Source organism: Caretta caretta, chromosome 5 (genome assembly GCF_965140235.1).
Source record: "Caretta caretta isolate rCarCar2 chromosome 5, rCarCar1.hap1, whole genome shotgun sequence".
NCBI classification, from domain to species: domain Eukaryota; kingdom Metazoa; phylum Chordata; order Testudines; family Cheloniidae; genus Caretta; species Caretta caretta.
Genome location: NC_134210.1, coordinates 55,817,481 through 55,830,526, shown reverse-complemented (window position 1 = coordinate 55,830,526; position 13,046 = coordinate 55,817,481).

Genomic DNA, 13,046 nt, shown 5'->3' with positions numbered 1-13,046 from the left:
AAATGCAAATGTTTATGTAGTGTTGTATGCAGGTCTGGGGAGGAGACCTTATTAATGTAAAGCCTAAGAACATAAGAATGGCCAAACCGAGTTAGAACAATGGTCCATTTAGCAGGGTGGTTATCAATTTGTAATCACAAGGAAACCCGTTGGTGGGTCTGAAGGATTGTTCAGTTGCCAGAGTCCTTGTTGGAGTGGGGGTGCTATCTGCTAAGTTTATTTATTTATTGTTTTTATTTATTTTATTTATTTATTTATTTGCTAGGTTCATTTGTTGTTTTTAATATGTTCTCTTTAAATGCTTCTACCTTCAGAACAAATGTGCTTGCTTAGAAAGAGCTGTGTGGTAATTTAACTGCGAGCAATTATGCTGTTTAGAGCCTCTGCAGAAGGAAGGCAAAGTAGGCCTGCTGAGGCAGTCTGTCTTGTTGGGACTTCACAACATAGGCAGGGAATTGTGCAGCCTGGAAATATCCCAATCAAGAAGGGAAGAGACATGGGTCTCTACCCAAGAAAGGTAATGGCCAGCAGAGCCAGAAGCCTAAAAGTGGTTGCCATGCTGCACCACAGAGGGAATACAGGTGCAATTGCCCTGAGCTGTGACAATAATGGTGTAAATGAGGAACAGAGCTGGTTTAATAACATTCACCAAATGCAGAATTTGTTGACAGATGGCTTACTTTTTGTTTTGTGAAGTGCTTACAAATTTACAAATCAGTCCTGTTATTTGTTACAGCTGGTCAAAACAGTTTTCCACCAGGAAATGCTGTTTTCACAAAACCAAAATTATTTTATATTTTTAAATATTGTAGAAAATTCAGAATGTTTCATTTTGATACATAAACACATTTTGACTTACAAAAATATTTTTTTTATTTCATGTCTCAAAAATATCCCAAAAATCTATCTGTCTCAATTTGGGACAATTTTTTTGCTTTTAATCTCAGAATTTTTCATGGGACAGGATTTATTTTCTGACCAGCTCTATTTGTGAAGGTATCAGTATTTAAAAATATTCAGATTATGTCACAAGTGAGAAAATGCCAGTAGACTGCTATTTGCCAATAAAAACAGGTCACCCAAATATTATACATGTCCTATATATTTATAGGACTGAATCATGATGCTCTTTTTAAGCTTTTCAGATCTGCAAATTGCTAATGTGTTCAAATATGGCTGAAGCAAAACCCTTGTATTTTCAAGTGACATGATCTAAAGCCCAGTGAAGTCAATGGAAAGTGTCCCATTCACTTCATCAGGTTTTAGATCAGTGCCCACCAATAAAAAAATATTTGGGCAGATGTAATCAAGAATAATTCCATTTAAGTCAGTGGAACTATGAGTGTAAAAACCGCTGTAAGTTAGATCTAAATCAGGCCCCGTTTACTGCTACTTGTAGATTATTTGATTCTGTCTCTCTCAGGAGGGTTATATTATATAAAAATCTGATATGATCTTTCTGGATGGTAACTAATTTGAATATGCTCAATTCATTTGAAGACTTCTCTCAAAGGAAATGCTACAATGTGTGCAAATTCTGAAGAAACGTTTTTGTTTCACAAGCAATTAAAAATACAACAGACTACAACAGTTCAGATAATTGATTATCCTCCTTTTGAATAGAGAGGTATAAAGAGGAATTTGGATAGTTCCTGAGATGGTTAGGCTGCAACCAAATTCAAAGAGAACTGTGCACATTCCCCATTATGTTTACTGAGAAATGTGAAAAATGGCATTTGGGGGTAATAGTTAAATTAATACTGTAATTATTCAATATACTTTAAATGATGCAAACAGAAATCTATACAATTATCTGTGTTATTTTTTCACTTATTTTAATCAATGCAGAATAACAGATATTTGTAGGCTCCTATCATGCTACAGTAATGAATTTAAAAAAAAAGAGTAATCCCATAAAACCCATGAAATTTCAACACACTGCTTTTCCTGGAGCAAAGCATGTCCTCCTCCTAATAATCATAGGCTATTTAGGGTTTATTTTTTCTTTTCTTTCTTTCACTAGATGTAGCTAGACATAAAGGGCCATACATTCAACTGCAGCCCCTGACTTTCCAACTGCCCCCACCCCCCCCCTCAAAAAAAAATCCAGTGTTCTCTTGCAAAAATGTCTGAAAATCCCAAAGAAGCATTTGTGCATATTTTACCTGATTTGCATACACAAATGCAAGTGCACAGTCTTGTCACAGAAATACTTATGTACCCTGAGATTAGTGTGGGAGAGGACAGAGGGGGTGTTGTGTGCCTATTTAGTGACCAGGATGTGAAATACATTTTTTTTCCAAAGAGAAATAAAGAATGATACTAAAGCTAAATTAAAACATTACTGCTGTCCTGTCCCTTCACAGCCAAGTTAATGGGGACTTTCACACAATACTATAGGTCTGGATTTAACTCAATATTCACTCTGGCTGTAGAGTTCACCTTTATAATAGTCTTCCTGAAGTCTTTGCAATCCCAGAATTGATTCACTAAGACTATTATTTTTTTTTTGAGTGTGATACCATAAGTGAGCAAAGCTAATGCTGTCCAGCATTATCATCCCTTGACTAAATTACATTTCACTATTAGTTAGTTCCTAAATGTCAGCCATATAAACTCACCCTGGGATCTGAAAGCCAAGCTGTGTTCTTTATGGCTAAGATACTACAAATACTTGTGCATGAGCTTATCTTTACGCTTAGATTGCTAAGGAGGAGTACAAAAGAATAGCACAAACATGTAAGGCAAAAATGAGTTACACCTAACAAGGGACATAAAAGGCAATAAGAAGATGGTCCATCAATACATTAGGAGCAAGAGAAATACAAAGGAATGTTTAAGCCCTCTACTAAGTGGGAAGGAGAGCTAATAACAGATGACACTGCTTTGGGTTCAATTTAATTTAATAGAAGATGTCAAATAGCTAGGCTCAATCATCTTTCATTAATAAAAATATTAATCAGAGATTAATAAAGCATAATACAGATGGCAGGTTCAATAAGATACCAACCCATCTGGAACAGAGAAGTACAACTGGTCAGATTGTACCAAGACTGTGTGCTTATCCCTCCTGTACTTATACCTGACTCAAAGTTTCACAGTTTTTATCTGTATTACCTCAAATGTCCCACTCATTTTTAATCTATTCTTTTAACATCTCTTTGAAGCCACCAAGACACCAATAATTGCCTTTACCCGGTAGATGGGGAATATTTTTAACATAACTTGTCTGAATTTAAGATGTCTGAATTTACTCAGAACCTGCACATGAAAGGGGAATGCAAAAGTTTCCTATCTTATTTTGAACATAGCATTCCAGAAGTCATCATAAGAAATAAGAACCACCTTACTGGGTCAGAACAAAGGTCCATAGCCCAGTATCTTGTCTTCCAACAGTGGCCAATGCCAGGTTCCCCAGAGGGAATGAACAGAACAGGTAATCATCAAGTGATCCATCCCATCACTCATTCCCAGCTTTTGGCACACAGAGACTAGGGACACCATCCCTGAGCATCCTGGCAAATAGCCATTGATGGACCTATCCTCCATGAATTTATCTAGTTCTTTTTTGAACCCTGTTATAGTCTTGGCCTTCACAACATCCTCTGCCAAAGAGTTCCACAGGTTGACTGTGCGTTGTATGAAGAAATACTTCCTTTTGTTTGTTTTAAACCTGCTGCCTATTAATTTCATTTGGTGACCCTTAGTTCTTGTGTTATGAGGAGGAGTAAATAGCACTTCCTTATTTACTTTCTCCTACCAAATGTGATTTTATAGACCTAAATCATATTCCCACTTAGTCATCTCTTTTCCAAGCTGAAAACTCCAAGTCTTATTAATCTCTCCTCCTTCAGAAGCTGTTCCATACCCCTAATCATTTTTGTTGCCCTTTTCTGAACCTTTTCCAATTCCAATATATCTTTTTTGAGACAGAGCAACAACATCTACATGCAGTATTCAATGTGTGGACGTACCATGGATTTATATAGAGGCAATATGATATTTTTTGTCTTATTATCTATCCCTTTCTTAATGATTCCCAGCATCCTGTTCATTTTTTTGACTGCTGTTGAACATTGAGTGGATGTTTTCAGAGAATTATCCACGATTCCTTGATCTTTCTTGAGTGGTAACATCTAATTTAGTCCCCATCATTTTATATGTATAGTTGGGATTATGTTTTCCAATTTGCATTATTTTGCATTTATCAACATTGAATTTCATCTGCCATTTTGTTGCCCAGTCACCCGATTCTGAGAGATCCTTTTCTAGCTTTTCACAGTCTACTTGGGACTTAACTATCTTGAGTCGTTTTGTATCATCTGGGAATTTTGCTACCTCACTGTTTACCCCTTTTTCCAGATCATTTATGAATGTATTGAACAAGACTGGTCCCCGTACAACTCCTTTGGGGACACCATTATTTACCTCTCTCCATTTCATAAGCTGACAATTTATTTCTAACCTTGGTTTCCTATATTTTAACCAGTTACAAATCCATGAGAGGACCTTCCCTCTTACCCATGACAGCTTACTTTGCTTAAGAGCCTTTGGTATGGTACTTTGTCAAAGACTTTCTGTAAATACAAGTATACTATATCCACTGGATTCCCCTCAAAGAATTCTAGTAGATTGGTGAGGCATGATTTCCCTTTACAAAAATCATGTTGATTCTTCTCCAGCAAATTATGTTCATCTATGCGTCTGACAATTTTGTTCTTGACTATAGTTTCAAAGAGTTTGCCCGGTACTGAAGTCAGGTTTACCAACCTCTAATTGCTGGGATCATCTCTGGATCCCTTTTTAAAAATTGGTGTCACATTAGCTATACTCCAGTCATTTGGTACAGAAGCTGATTTAAACGATAGGTTACAGACTACCGTTAGTAGTTCTGTAATGTCACATCTGAGTTCCTTCAGAACTCTTGGGTGAATGTCATCTGATCCTGGTGACTTATTACTGTTTAGTTTATCTATTTGTTCCAAAACCTCTTTTAATGACACCTCAATCTGGGACAGTTCCTCAGATTTTTCACCTAAAAAGAATTTTGGGAATCTCCCTCACATCCTCAGCCATGAAGACCAATGCAAAGAATTCATTTAGTGTCTCCGCAATGGCCTTATCATACTTGAGTGCTCCTTTAGCATCTCGATGATTGAGTGGCCCCACTGATTGTTTAGCAGGCTTTCTGCTTCTGGTGTACTTAAAAAAATTGCTCTTACTTTTTGAGTCTTTGGCTAGCTGTTCTTCAAATTCTTCTTTGGCCTTCCTAATTATATTTTTACACTTCACTTGCCAGAGTTCATGCTCATTTCTATTTTCCTCACTAGGATTTAACTTCCACTTTTTAAAGGATTCCTTTTTGCTTTTCACTGCTTCTTTTACTTTGTTGTTTAGCCACAGTGGAACTTTTTTTGTTCTCTTACTATGATTTTAATTTGGGGTGTATATTTAAGTTGAGTCTCTATTATGGTGTTTTTTAAAAGTTTCTATGAAGCTTGCAGGGATTTCATTTTTGGCGCTATGCCTTTTAATTTATGTTTAACTAACATCCTCATTTTTGTGTAGTTTCCCTTTCTGATATTTAATGCTACAGTGTTGGGTGGCTGTGGTGTTTTCCCTCACCACGGGGATGCTAAATTTAATTCTATTATGGTTTTCCCAGTCATTGCAAACCCAGCTATCTATATTACTAATGATCAAATCCCGCATAACTATTATCTGTCTCTTCCTAATAACTGGAGTTCCCTCCTCTGGAGAGGTATCCTCAGTGCAAGGGGATTTGTACACATAGTGTAGACATCAGCTTTGACAGGCTTGCATTCTCTTGTGTATACTGAGAAGGATTCTTGCAAAAAGGTTGTAACATCTAACCACAGTACAGTTTAAAAGTTATACAATTTAACATGACTATAAAAAATTCTAAATATCTTTACTTTTTTATTACTAGCTACATTCTTGTCTTGGTTACAGAATACCTCCTTTTCAGTCACACTTTCAGTTACAGCAACAAATATCTTCCCTGCTTTAATCAATACATTTAGCTCTTGATAGATGATTTTTACAATGTATCTGTTTTCTGGTAGGTATTAAAACAACGTTATCTTCCTGGATAATAGCTCTTTTTACAAGTTAGCTTCACAAATCCCTGGAAAAATTCCATTTTGCTAAATTGCCAAAGCAACATTTAGCAATAGATGTAATTAAAGCATCACCGGCAGTGTTTTCCACTTTGACCTGACTGCCAAGCTCTTTGATTTTGGTCAATAGTGTCATGGAGCATCATGGGACTTCAGCTTAGTTTGGCCAAACGCATCAAGAAAGCTAAGGTGTTTAATGTCTAACTTGCTTCATTCTTCACTAAAACATTAACTGTGACCAGATTTTTATTCTAATTAATATTAATAACAGGGGGAAGGGACATAAGCAAAAATAGGGAGAGAACTATATTTAGATAATTAGATGTTCAAATCAAAATGGCCTGATGAAATTTACCCTCGGATACTTGAGGAACTAGCTGAAGAAATCTTGGAACTGCTAGCAATTATCTTTGAGAACTCAGGGAGGATGGGTGAGGTCTCAGAAGACTGGATAAGGGGAAACATACTACCTGTCTTTAAAGGGGGGAACAAAGAGGACACGAGGATTTGTAGAACAGTCAATCTAACTTCAATACCTGGAAAGATACTGAACAAATTACTAAACAATGAATTTCTAAGCATTTAGAGGATAATGGGGTTATAAGGACTAGCCAGTATGCAAATAATGCCAAATGCCAAATCTGATTTTCTTATTTGACAGGGTTACTGACCTGGAGGATGGGGAGGGGAGCAACAGATGTGATATGTCTTGATTTTTAGTAAGGCTTCTAACACAGTCCCACTTCACATTCTCATAAGCAAACTAGAGAAATGTGGTCTAAATGAAATTACCTTAAGCTGGATGCAAAACTAGTTGAAAGACCATACTTAAAGTATTTATAAATGGCTTGCTGTCAAAATGGGTACACATCTAATGCAGTGCCACAGAGGTCAGCACTAGTCAATATTGTCATTAATGACTTGGATAAAGGAGTGGAGAGTATAATTATAAAATTTACAGATGACACCAAGCTAGTAGGGGTTGCAAGCACTTTGGAGGACAGGATTAGAACTCAAAATGACCTTGGTAAATTGGAGAACTGGTCTGAAGTAAACAACATGAAATTCAATAAAGATAAGTGCAAAGTAGTACACTTAGGAAGGAAAATATCAAATGCACAGTTTGAAAAATGGTGAATAACTGGCTAGGCAGTAGTAATGCCGAAAAAGTATCTGAGTGCTATAGTGGATCACAAGGTGAATGAGTCAACAATGTGATGCAGTTGTGAAACAATCTAATATCAATCAGTGAGGTATTAACAGGATTGTTTATATGTAAGACACAGGAGGTAATTGTCTCATTCTACTTGACACTAGTGAGTTCTTAGCTGGAGTATTGTGTCCAGTTTTGGGATCTACACTTTAGGAAAGATATGGACAAATTAGAGTCCAGAGGAGAACCACACAGATGAGAAAAGGTTTAGAAAACCTGAGGTATGAGGAAAAGTTAAAAAAAAAAAAGTATGTTTCTTCTTGAGGGAAGAAGACAAGGGGTGGGGGAAACCTGGTAACAAGTCTTTAAATGTGTTAAGTGGTGTCTTAGACAAGATAGTGACTAATTGTTCTCTGAGTCCACTGGAGGTAGGACAAGTAACAGGTCGTAATCTTCAGCAAGGGAGATTTAGGTTTGATATTAGGAACAATTTTCTTATGATAAGGGTAGTGAAGCACTGGAATAGGCTTCCAAGGAATGTTGTGGAATTTCCATCACTGGAGGTTTTTAAAGAACAGATTAGAAAAACACCTGTCTAGGATGGTCTAGGTATACTTTGTCCTGCCTCAGGAAAGTCCTACATTTCTATGAGTAGTACCACTGAACTCACCTCAGTGTCTGTAGGATATGGCCTTATGTCTTGACACTGTCATTTGTATTAAGGATTCTGCAACTGGAACAAAACTAATAGGTTTATTGTTTCATAGATTCCAATGCCAGAAGGGACCATTGTAATAATCTAATCTGACCGCCTCTATGACGCAGGCAATAAAACTTCCCCAAGGTACCATTTAAAAAATTTACACCTTATTTCCCGACCGAATTTGCCTAGCTTCAGCTTCTAGGAGTTGGATCATGTTATATCTTTTTCTGCTAGATTGAAGAACTGATTATTTATTTACTAGGTAGATGATTAGTAATTAAGTGATATCTTAACCTTTTTCTTAAAATAGATTGAGCTCTTTGAGTCTGTCACTATAAAGCATGTTTTTTAAACCTTCAATCATTCTCATGGCTCTCCTCTCTGATTTATCAACATCCTTCTTGAATGGTGGACACCAGAACTGGATACAATATTCCAGCAGAGGTTTAACCAGAGGTTTATTTACCAAATAAAGAGGTAAAATAACCTGTCTACTCAAATTTGAGATTACCCTGTTCATGACTCCATGATCAGATTAGCTCTTTTGGCCACAGCATTAAGATGGGAACTCATGTTCAGCAGATTATCCACCTCAACCCCCGAATCTTTTAACTATGGCCTACATTCTTTGTTCCTAGATGTATTCATTTACATTTAGTTGGAAACATACCTGCTTGATAATGATTCCCCATTTGCTTTTACATTTTGAGACCTACCAGTTAGCCAGTTCATAATCCATTTAATGTGTGCTATGTTAATTTTATATCATTCTAGTTTTTTAAGATAAATGCTGTTTGGTACCAAGTCCACCCTAAAATGCCCTTTAAGCCCATTGCTTCTTGTCCTATCCTCAGAGGTTAATGACAACTATTTTTCTCCTTCCTTATAACAACAGTTTACGTAGCTGGAGACTTATCATGTTCCCTCTCTCCCTCAGTCTTCTCTTCTCTAGACTAAACAAACCCACTTTTTTCAATCTTCCCTCATAGGACATGTTTTCTAGACCTATAATAATTTTGTTGTTCTTCTCTGGACTTTGTCTCCAGTTTGTCTACATCTTTCCCAAAATGTGGTGTCCAGAACTGGACACAATACTCCAGTTGAGGCCTAATCAATGTGGAGTAGAGTGGAAGAATTACTTCTCGTATCTTGCTTACAACACTTCTGCTAATACATGCCATCACATGATTATCACCATCATATGCTGTGACTTTATAATCTGTCTTTCCCCAAATACAGAACAGAAACATTTATTGAATACTTCTGCCTTTTCTGCATTATTATTGATAATTCTACCACTTCCAGCTTGTAATGGACCAATACTATTGTCAGGATTCTTTTTGTCTTCATATATTTTAAAAAACTCCTTATTGTCTTTAATTCTGCTGGACTGATATTTCTCTTTGTGCCATTTAGTTTCCCCTATCAATTTTTCTACAATTCCCAACTTCTGAATTATATTAATTGCTATTAACTTCCTCTTTCTTCCATTTGTTATATATATATTTTACAGTTGCCTTCACTTCCCCTCTAAATCAGGTCCCTTTTTTCAGCACTGCTGCCTCCTTCCATTGTGGGATTGTAGGTTTTGGGTTATCTAGTAATGGATTCTCAAATTATTCCCAATTATCATTCATATTTTTCTGATTAAATTATTTCTCCCAGCTGATTTAGCTCATAATAGTTTTCAACTTTTTACAATTGGCCCTATTAGAGCACCACATTAATATATTTCTGGTCTTGATGGTGTTGTGCTTGCATTTTATAAATTTGTTCACACCTTAGAGACAGCCATCTTGGCCCTCATCATCTCAGAAGCTGAATACTGTGCACCAGTATGGACAGCTAGCACACATAGTGTTCAATTGGACATTGACCTCAAAGCAGGATACCGAACTGTCCCAGGAGTGCTGAAGTCAACACTGACAGTTTAGCTTCCTTTTTTTCATACACCTCACTACCATCTCTCTGAAGAGAAGCAGCATTAATACAAGAATATGACTGCATGGTAACAAACCCAGATTCACCCATCCATGAAGATCTCCAACACTCCCCCTCCACCCCACAAGATGCCATCTGAAATCAGCAACCCTTCTCGTTAGTGGCCAATGATCTTAACCTTGAAACTGTCACCATAAGACAAGTGGCACAGACTATGAGACAATAGCAGGGTCACAAATCAAGACCTAATTATTAATGCTACAGACCAACCACGTGGCTTCACCATGCCACATGAGATAATCACGGTGAACTGTATCAACTTCACATAGGCGTTGCAGTTACCTTCACAAAATGGACAGCCCAATATGTAAATGTGGAGAAGAAATCTAGTGAACCACTGTCCTCTAAGATCCTTCTTTGGAGGGAGAGCCCTGTTTCATTCCAAGTCACTAGAAACCACTAACAGAACTTAGTCCAATAAAAGATATAACCTCACCCAGCTTATGTTTCTAAACTTGAATATTGACCTTGAATGTTGCTTTTTAATATGCTATACAAGAAGTGCCTTCCTATGTCAGGGACACAGAGTAGTGCTCAACCCTTTGTAGTATGGAATCCTAAGTACTGAACAGATATAGTAGATGGCATGGCCGCTGTCCACACATGACAGGATTCTGTCATACAGGAGGATTTCATACAGGAGGATACTGCACCCTTCCTAAGCTCTGGTTTCCTGTGTTTTCCCTGTGTTTGTATAAATTATGGTGAGAAACTAACAAACAAGTGAACCTTGCAGTATGCTCAAAAAGCACTCAGACTTTAGCTCAGTTTAGTCTACTCCAGTAGCATATTTCACAATCAAGCCCTGTTGACTTATCTTTCCCATCCTACAGTTACTCATTTTTTTATTTGTTTACTAATGAGAATAGCCATTACCTATACTTTTTATAACTTTTCCTTATGTATTTGTACACAGTTTTCATGTCTCTTCTCAGTCTATTTCTATACTGAATACACCTAATTTTTGATGCCCTCCCTCTTATTTTACACACTCCATATTAGTCTTGATGCTATCACTGGAACTTTCTTTAACTTCTGTCTCCTAAAATAAGGATGCCCAAAATTGAACACAGTATTTTATGACCAACATAAACAGGCTTTTGTTTCTGTCATCTGTCTATGGAGAATCTTGATCAAACTTTGCCATCCTACAAATCTCTTTCCAATGTTTATTCAAACTAGTTTGGCACATTCTAATGTTTTTCAGTACAACTTCTTTGATATCTCATTCATGAAATTGAGCTCTTTCTCATAAATTCATTTCACTCTGCTAAAAAGCCTTCGGAAATCTTGCTGAGACACTTAATCTGGACAACAAACTAGAAAGTCAGCTACATCAACAGTATAACATTTACTTCTGTCCTATCAGCATTAAAAAAAAACCCTTTTGAATGTTGCCTTATGTATGAAGTTAGAAAAATTTCATTCAAAGGTGAATATCACAACAATTTATATGGCAATTCGGCTGCCAAAGTAATTGCATTGTATTTAATATTTCACTGAGTGTCCAGAATATCTCAGGTTAGTAACGGAAACAATGATACTAGGGCCTGGTCTACACTAAAATATTAGGTTGATGCAGCTATATCACTCAGGGGTATGATAAAGCCATCCCCTAACCACCATAGATAAGTCAATCTAACCCTCAGTGTACATAGGACTAGGTTGTTGGAAGAATTGTTCCAACAACCTAGCTACCACCTCTCATGGAGGTGGGTTATCTACTCGCATGGGAGAAGCCCTCCCGTCAGAGTAGTTAGTGTCCTCACTGAAGCGCTCAAGTGCTACAGCTACAGATGTGCCTTTGCAGTGTTTCAGGTATAGACAAGCCCTAAGTAGACAGAATAGAGTCTCTTTTGGGCATATCCAATGATACCTTTAATTGTCATTTGGCATTAGGGCTTGTCTGCATGAGGACTTCAGAGTGAAGCTAGGGTGTGAATTTAAAGCACAATTGCTATTCTGCACTACCTTCCTTAGTGGAGACTCCTATTCCACACTAAATATGCCTCCAAAAGTGCATTAGCCTAACCTGCACAAAAGCACAATGTGGAATAAGTGTCCATACGGGGAGCTAATGCAGAATAGCGACGTCTGAGTAGGTGTTCCACATTAGCTATTCTAGGGTTTTTCCCTGTATAGACAAGCCCTTGGATATTACAGTTATAGGAGCCTTAGAAATACTGATAGTGGTTTTTTGCCCCAGTTTAGTGTCTGAGACATTTCAGAATCTTATATGATTTATAGACACACTGTAGTGGCTGCAGAAGTAAAGACTTGGTCTTCAATGTTGATTTTTTGACCGCCTATCCCAATTCACTAAAACAACCATTCTGCCTGCAAATTGAGAGTTCTCTGTCAGGGTAGAAATTTTCTGAAAAGCGTAGAGCAAGTCAGACAAGGAGTTTCCAAATATGAAGATTTAAATAAAAGGACTTCCTTTGTGAAAAGTATTTTTTTGTTTGTGTTTGTTTTCCTCCCTCAATGTTAATATGGCTTGAGCTAGAAACCTCAGTTGTTTTGCTGTGCTAGCCTTGCTAAGAATTGTCTTTTGCAATTTTTTTTTTTGTGGTGGTGAATTCTATTTTTTTAAGTGGGCTAATAAATAATTCAGAGTACACATATGGACTCCAGCCCAGCTTCAAGCTTGACCAACCACTAGAGCAACCTAGTCTGAGCTACCATATCCTGGACAATTTAGGATATCCACATCCAAGCCTACCTGGAATTTTCCATGCCAGTAATCTCTTTGGGGCAGGAATGTCTGTTTGGTTTGTGTTTTATACAGTGGGACCTTATGGATAAATGGTAGTGCCTAGGCACTACTACAATTCAAATAATTATAATACACGCCTTAAGATATTTGCAGCTACGGGCATCAAAGTTTCACAATAATGGTCCTCCATATTAATTGTTTATTCTCTTGTGTTCTGTTAACTAATTCTAATTTATTCTGACACCATTGGTGCACAGTTGTCCACATCAAAAAGCCACATGCATTCTTGCAAAACTTATTTAAAAATTTAAGGAAATTTTCTGGCAAATAACT